Raw genomic sequence first — 7,500 nt, 5'->3', positions numbered from 1 at the left:
GAAAGGCGCATCTTGGCACGACGCTGCCCATCGGCGTCCTGCAAAACACACGATTCTGGTGGGACTCGAACCCACAACCTTTGAATGGCCTCTTCCTTTGCCGACTAGAAGTCCAATGCGCTATCCATTGCGCCACAGAACCATGCGGAGCTGCAGTTTAGCATCCCAAAATCAACTCAGACCTGTGCTTCCCATGTTTCTCTCAGACTTCCACTCATTCTTCATTGATGAATAACTTTGGACTGGTAGAAGATAGAAAGCTCATCCTAGCACCAACGGACTCCTCTGACTGAGAGCATGCCGCTGGGCCGCAGAGAGCGAGCACATTTTGCAGAGGGGCCGTGATATTCCAGGTCTTGTCTGCGCCTTCTCAAAACGCTCTCCACAAGGAGTCAGGATGGCCAAGCAGCGATTAGCTTGGGCAAGCATGAGCTTGTACGCGCCTGTGGCCTCGCCGTCAGCCGTCTGCGTGCAAGAAGCCCGGCTAGCGGTGCCGGGAGAACGAGAGACTGTCAATTGCCATCCAATCACGTATCACTATTGCCATCTTTCCATTTATGTTCACAGCCAATCAATAAAGCCTAATCCCATCATCTCCTTTTCCTTCCAGCCAGTCACTATGCCCCATTTCCAATATTTTTTTTTTATATGTATGCATCAATCACGTATCAGTATGTGTATCTTTACCTCACAGCTTACAGCCAATAAAAAAAGTCCATTTACAAAATCTCGTCTCCTTGCCTTTGTTGACAACCAATCACTATCCTTCGTTCCCAAAAACTTTCCATCTACCTGACGGAGCATCGCCAGAGGTTAATCAGCGGTCCAGCGGTTTTGAAAAAAAAAAAAAAGTTTGGACTCTAACGTTACAGGTGCCAGAGTACTGGATTTACGTTGGATTTAACAGTTACATACATCGATATCGAGGTAAGAAGCCGACAATGTTGTTATATTTAGTTAAGTGGCTGGTTAGCTAACGAAACGTTACAGAACGTCTTATTTATGTAGAGGTCAAGGGGCAGTTTCATTATTTTTAATGGACTTTACATGTTTACATTAATATAATTACTATCGTGCATAGGCTTAGTTACTGTCATAATGTATGTTATTACGTTATTATGTTTACATTAAGTTGGCTAAAAATAGCTAGCCTATAGGTTAGGCTACCTCTGGCCGCTAGCAGCTATATGGCTGCATTATGCATAACGTTAATTAGCCTATAAGTTAACGTTAGTTAGTTTTGGGCGCCAGTTTTTACTGAGGTAAACGAATTCTGTCTGTTAATTTTAGCTGTAATGTAATTCAATACAATACATAGGCTAACCATAAAGCTGCACCTTTATTATCATGACGTAATATAGGGCTTGTGTTGTTTTTGTGGGTTAATCGATAATAAACATAATGTAGGCTAATTGTAAGACTATGTAATAATCGTAATGGGCAATGTTATATTTAGTTAAGTGGCTGGTTAGCTAACGTAACGTTACAGAACGTCTTATTTATGTCTAGAGGTTAAGGGGCAGTTTCATTATTTTTAATGGACTTTACATGTTTACATTAATATAATTACTATCGTGCATAGGCTTTGTTACTGTCATAATGTATGTTATTACGTTATTATGTTTACATTAAGTTGGCTAAAAATAGCTAGCCTATAGGTTAGGCTACCTCTGGCCGCTATATGGCTGCATTATGCATAACGTTAATTAGCCTATAAGTTTTGGGCGCCAGTTTTTACTGAGGTAAACGAATTCTGTCTGTTAATTTTAGCTGTAATGCAATTCAATACAATACATAGGCTAACCATAAAGCTGCACCTTTATTATCATGACGTAATATAGGGTTTGTGTTGTTTTTGTGGGTTAATCGATAATAAACATAATGTAGACTAATTGTAAGCCTTTGTAATCGAAATGGTATGTAATAATCTGATTTTTATGGCATATTATTATACCCACACACCACATCATCCCTTCCTCCTAAATATTAAACTATAACCTTGTCCAAAAACACTCAGATGAAATATGTGCTATGTGAAATAAATGTATGAAACTGATTAACTACTCAGTTCTACTGAATAGTCATAAACTTTGTATTTTGCCACACACTATCTTCTATTGGAAGATGGCTTCCAAACACAAGAAGCACAGGGCTATGAGTGACGATGAATGGGTGGCCCGCCTGCGCAGATTTGCCACACAGGGGGTCTGGCCTTCTGAGGCAGGGAACAGACCGGCACCACGCCAGAGGAAATGGCATGAACTGTACCAGAAGGTAAACTTGGACATGTACATAAACACAGGAAATCTATGTCATCATTACAGGGAACAGATAGTTATGATTCATTGTCATATGTTACAGATTGAGAAGTGTCCACTACAACAAAGGGGCCAAATGTCTCTGTTTGGGGGGACACAGACATGTAACTGTGGTTTCCACACGAAAAAGGTATAAGAAGTGTTTCATAAAAGTGTGATGTGTTGATGGTGTATTGTGTATTTTTTTTAATTTAATTTCCTTTTCTGTTAAACTGTAGCCTTCCAGTGTGGCCCCTGTGTCATCCACACCATCCATGTCACCACCTGTAACACCTGGGCAGTCAGGAACGGCATCCGGGAAGGCACCTTTAAAGCCTACTTTGACTTTGACATCGGTAAATGCATGTCTTTATGCAGATATTTATGTTATCATACGTTATAACATTTTAAAACGCTTCACATAATGTTACTAATTTCTTTTTGTCAGTTTACAAAGCCACGGTATGGTGGGTCCCATGGTGCAGCTTTAAAGCCAAACCTAGGTGTGGCAAGGACGCATGCAACCAAGGTATAGTCAAGAAAATGAAACTTCATTCCATAAAGATATGCTGAGTTTATCTAATCATCGTTACTGCAATTCCTGATAATGATAGATTATTTCATTCAATACTGTAAACTGTGCTCTCTTATTCTTGCAGCCTATTAGCACTTCTGCATTGTCCAGCCCTGCACCTAGGACACCATCACCTGCCCGCAGTCCCAGGCCGGATATTCAGACCGTCTCTCCCCTGTCTCTTCCTCCCTCTTCTGCGTCTGCATCGCCTGCTCGCAGTCCCAGGCTGTATATTCAGACTGTCTCCCCCCTGTCTCTTCCTCCTTCTTCTGTGTCTGAAGTCACCTCTGCTTCCTGTGCTCCAGGAGCTGTTTCTAGAGTTGTGAGTACCTCTTTAATTGAAACGTTTTCTTCACACTAATATTGTTGGATCACATAAATATGCTACATTTTGAACAAACATTCCTCACAAGTGGCTTGTAATCATATCTATGTTTGTCTTTTTTAATACATTAGGAAGTGTCAGCCGCTGCCTCCTCTGGGACGTCCTCTGATTCCGTCACCTCTGTTATCAGCTCCGCCTGTGTTCCCTCTGCTGCTCCATCTTCAGCTGAATCCTCGGTCCAGCCTGCTGAAAATACAGTGACCGCTCCAGGTTCAGAGTCTGGATGGCTTCCCGCGAAGTTGATGAAAACCATACCACCACAGGATCAGAGGTGGATTTCAGCAGCTTTGTGGAAGCAACATCGGCTTCGTACTGACCTGAAGCTGTGGTATGATCCACCAGAGCCAGCTCTGATTTATCATCAAGGCCCCGCTCCAGAGCGCTTCTTCACACACAGGCTTCTACTGTGGATGCCATACCATCTCTGGAAGGTCAGGCTGTCCTGTCTTGTGTGTGGGGGGCAGCTCACAGGCTATGGGGCACACAAGAGAGCCCGGCAGGTACTAGATGTAGATCGCTACTACCTGATGATTACAGAGACTCTCTGGTGCAGTGGATGCAAAACGGCCTTGATTTCCACCAGCAAGGCCATCTTGGACCAGCTGGACTTAGCCCACAAACTAGAATTTAGGCTGATCCTAACTCGAAAGTGAGTATACTGAGATTTAGCTTGTGTAATAAATGTTTGTCATTTAAAACACAATTGAGATGAGCTGGTTTTAATGTTTGTGTCTTTATGTCTCTCTTTCCCTTTGTTTTATTCAGATATGCCTGTGACATGCGGGTCATTAGGTTCCTCAGGGAGAGGGCCCTGGGCAACAGCCCTTCTCGCTTAGTGAGGCAGCTGCGGGAGAACCACAGCGAGGAGTGGCTGAAGCGTCTTTGCCGGTACCTTGGTGCCTGCTCAGACTTCACCTCCCAGCCAAGCCTGCTCCCTGTACGATTTCAGGAGCCACCTGAGCCGGAAACCATCCCCTCCCACAGATGGATGCTGGCTGTTTATGGGCGGGACATCTTGTGCAGGCTGGACCATATCAAAGCCAGCATAACCTCCACATATGGCTGCATCCTAAAAATGGACTCCACCAAAAAAGTAACTACTTTTATATTTCAATCAAAATAATTGGAAATACACCATTAGTAATAGTACAGACCTGAAATATGGAAGTAATGTTTCATATATAAATAATTTTGCATCACTCACTGTCTTTTCTGTGTGATTACAGATAACAAAGAAGCTGTCGGGGTTGGCGAAAGGAACAGCGCTGTGGCTGACATCTGTCAGCAATGAGGTGGGCCAGATCCTCATCAGTGTCCTGACGGCTCAGGAGGGTCCTGCCCTGGATCGTATGGCAGCAGACCTCATCCGGAGGTACACAGATGCGGGTGTGGCTCCGCCTCAGCTCCTCTATGTGGACTGTGACTGCTGTCGGGAGGGCACTGGGCAGACCAAGCTCAAGCAGCGATTTGGTGGGTGGCCAGACTTGGTGGTAAAGCTGGACATCTACCACTTCATGCGGCGACTGGCAGCTGGGTGCACCAAGGATGCTCATCCTCTTTACCCCATTTTCATGGCACGCATGTCTTCGTGCATTTTTGAATGGGACAGTGGGGATGTGTCTCTGCTGAGGCAGGCCAAGAGGGAGCAGCTGAGACGTGAAGGTGTCCCTGGCATCACCGGCACTATGGTGGACCAACGGATCACCAAGGAGGAATTGGCCCTGCACTGCCGAAGGCGGACAAGAGGAGAGCAGCAGACCATCTTGCTGATCGAGCACCTCCTCAGCGAGCTAATGGGGGTAAAGGGTCGAGACCTTCTTGGTGTCCCTCTCTTGGACCAGGAGAGGATGCAGCACATCTGGCAAGTCCAGAAAAGGCACGTAAAGTGCATTCAGGACGAACCAGGTGTGCTGCTCTACACACAGACTGGCACCACCACCAAAGAGGGTATTGTGCTGCCAAACTACAGGTGTGCAAGGGGCTCCACATCACTGGAGTCCTTTCATCTCCATCTGAACAGGTTCATTCCAGGTCAGTATAAATCATTACTCATCAGAAATATCAATGGTGACACAATTAATGTCTATCAAATAGCAAAGCACAACAAATTAACTTGCAGTTATTGATCTTATCTAAAGGAACAAGTGCCAACAGCTTAAATTTCCAGCTGTACCTCCTGGAAGGCCTGAACAGGTGGAATCAGGACCGTAAGATGGCATCTCTGGCAGGCAAACCTCCGTCCCTGTTAAGCTACTCCGGGGACCTGGTGCACTGTGTCAACACCCACAGTGTTAAGGTGCTTGGAAGACAGCTTGTTCCATCTTTTCAGCCACCTTCTGTCTATACTGGTGAGTTTTAGCTTTAAATTGCTTTTTATATTCATAAAAAAATTATATTCATATTAATTTTCTGAAAACTGCGTTCCCCTGTCTGTTCCAGGTGAACTCATAGGTATAGATTACCTGTACCGGCAAACAGGGCAGGCCATGCAGGACGTGGATCCTGACTCTGAGGCGACCGATCAGATGTTGGAGGATGTGGGCACGGAGGAGGAGTTGGAGGACGAGGGCTTCGGAGATAGCAACCTGGATCCCACTATTGAGGTGCTGGACCTGTCCCCTGGCTCATTACCTGCCTCGACCAGTGTAGCCAGCACTCCTGCCTCTGTCCAGACTGGGTCTGCTAACACCACTACAGCAGCACCTAAGCAACAACTGGTAACTATTCTTAATAATAACAGTACAAGTAGTATTATTTGTATAGCACTATTAACTTTAATTGTATTTGCCTTATTCATAATAATAACAGTACAAGTAGTATTATTTGTATAGCACTATTAACTTTAATTGTATTTGCCTTATTCACCCGGCGGCCATTACGAGGCTGAGGGGTACACTTGCCATTACACCTCAGTCCAGCAGATGGTGGTGGTAATGCACTCCTTTTGCAAACTGCCAAAAAAAACTCACTGAAGAAGAAGAAAAGGCCAGTGAACCCTTCTTCTTTTTCAGTGAGTTTTTTTTAGCAGGTTGCAAACGGAGTGCATTACCACCACCATCTGCTGGACTGAGGTGTAATGGCAAGTGTACCCCTCAGCCTCGTAATGGCCGCCGGGTGAATAAGGCGAATAGCACAATGAAAAGAAAAATAGAAACAAACAAAATACCATTAATACAATCTAAAGAGTAAATACATTAATAAAAAGCAAAGTAAAAAAAGATAGATTAAATTCCATAAACATGTTTTTTTTTTTTTTAAGTCTTTCAACTCCATGACCAGGGTGCCCTCTGGTCCATCCTCCACGACCACCTACGCCGCCTCTGGTCCATCCTCCACGTCCACCTACGCCGCCGCCGCCTCTGGTCCATCTGCCATGTCCACCTACGCCGCCTCTGGTCCATCTGCCATGTCCACCTACGCCGCCTCTGGTCCATCTGCCATGTCCACCTACGCCGCCTCTGGTCCATCTGCCACGACCACCTACGCCGCCTCTGGTCCATCTGCCACGTCCACCTACGCCGCCTCTGGTCCATCCTCCACGACCACCTACGCCGCCTCTGGTCCATCTGCCACGTCCACCTACGCCGCCGCCGCCTCTGGTCCATCCTCCACGACCACCTACGCCGCCTCTGGTCCATCCTCCACGACCACCTACGCCGCCTCTGGTCCATCCTCCACGACCACCTACGCCGCCTCTGGTCCATCCTCCACGACCACCTACGCCGCCGCCGCCTCTGGTCCATCTGCCACGTCCACCTACGCCGCCGCCGCCTCTGGTCCATCTGCCATGTCCACCTACGCCGCCTCTGGTCCATCTGCCATGTCCACCTACGCCGCCTCTGGTCCATCTGCCATGTCCACCTACGCCGCCTCTGGTCCAGTTGCCATGTCCACCTACGCCGCCTCTGGTCCATCCTCCATGACCACCTACGCCTCCGTCCTTCCTCTCCCCACCACCCTCACAGTCTCTGTCACTCCAGCCACTGCTCCCCCAGCAGTGCAACCAGTGCCAGAGGAACCACTGGTAAGACTCTTTGTGACAAGTACATTGTGGTAGTTGTGTTGTTCTTCTGCCTGTGATATTGTATCTTTTTTTTAACATTGGTTTACTCTTATATTTTACCAGGCTGTGGATGAGCGCAGTGTACCAGGGATAGACAGAGTGGACAGCCTGGCAGGCTACTTGGTGGGGCTTAGGGTGGAAACCGGGCAAACTCTGAGCCACCAGCAGGCCAGTACCATCA

The 7,500-nt window shown here is 46.6% G+C and overlaps 1 non-coding gene across 1 annotated transcript; it reads right to left on the bottom strand.

The window, feature by feature from the left end:
* Positions 1-50: 50 nt before the first annotated feature.
* Positions 51-142, bottom strand: trnar-ucu (transfer RNA arginine (anticodon UCU)). The gene is given in 2 exon segments: positions 51-86; positions 106-142. It is a non-coding gene; the product is annotated as a tRNA-Arg (tRNA).
* Between the last annotated feature and the right edge of the window lie 7,358 nt (positions 143-7,500).

This window comes from Alosa pseudoharengus, unplaced genomic scaffold (genome assembly GCF_046254945.1).
Source record: "Alosa pseudoharengus isolate Yale_2024_CS ecotype anadromous, Long Island Sound unplaced genomic scaffold, YU_APseudo_1.1 YU_APseudo_1.1_scf_17, whole genome shotgun sequence".
In the NCBI taxonomy this organism is placed as follows: Eukaryota; Metazoa; Chordata; class Actinopteri; order Clupeiformes; family Clupeidae; genus Alosa; species Alosa pseudoharengus.
The sequence above is the reverse complement of the archived record's forward strand: the minus strand, read 5'-3'. Positions and strand labels throughout refer to the sequence as shown.